Source organism: Asparagus officinalis, chromosome 1 (assembly GCF_001876935.1).
Source record: "Asparagus officinalis chromosome 1, Aspof.V1, whole genome shotgun sequence".
Taxonomy (NCBI): domain Eukaryota; kingdom Viridiplantae; phylum Streptophyta; class Magnoliopsida; order Asparagales; family Asparagaceae; genus Asparagus; species Asparagus officinalis.
In genome coordinates this window covers 74,300,840-74,301,465 of record NC_033794.1, presented here as the reverse complement: position 1 = coordinate 74,301,465, position 626 = coordinate 74,300,840, and the positions used below count along the sequence as shown (strand labels likewise).

Below are 626 nucleotides of genomic sequence, written 5' to 3'. Positions count from 1 at the left end.
TGCTGTAGACTCCTCAAGTGACTCAATTGGTCAAGTGAAAAAACAAGGTGAGGACACATGGAGTCAAGCAAGAAGAGGGGTTCTTTTAGAAGAATCCAACTAGAATTGAACATTTTATTGCTTAAAGCTTATACATAATTAAAAGTTCATACGAGCTGATCTTGGAACAACCTTCCAAGCAAGGTGACTCTAGGGGCACAGACATCTATGTTGAAAATTTTGAATATGTGATGAATTTCATTATATGACTACTGCACCTCTCTTATAATTCGTATTATTTTTTTTACAAAAAAGAAAGATTTAAATTTGTATTTATTAACACTCTCATCCTGAAGCATAGACATCAGTGACCAGTCTAACTATTTGTTGAGTTATTTAGATAGATTGAGTTAATTAGTTAATGTTGTAAGGACTTATTTGTAAGAGTGCATTAATATAAAAGGGGTACCTCTCTATGAGAGAAAAGAACCCTAATTTTCACCCCAAAATTCTACATGGTATCAGAGCCATGTAGAGGCTCCTCTACCCTCTCCTCTTGAAGCTATTGACTTGATCGAGCTCCTGAGATCTTGCCTGAGCCGTCTTGATCGAGCTCCTGAGATCTTGCCTGAGCCGTCTCGATCGTC

The 626-nt window shown here is 37.2% G+C and overlaps 1 protein-coding gene across 2 annotated transcripts in view; it reads right to left on the bottom strand.

Annotated features, from left to right (window-relative positions):
* LOC109826065 (probable RNA-dependent RNA polymerase 5) overlaps window positions 1–626 on the bottom strand; it is a 53,581-nt gene that overhangs the window by 42,254 nt on the left and 10,701 nt on the right. The window lies entirely within an intron of this gene.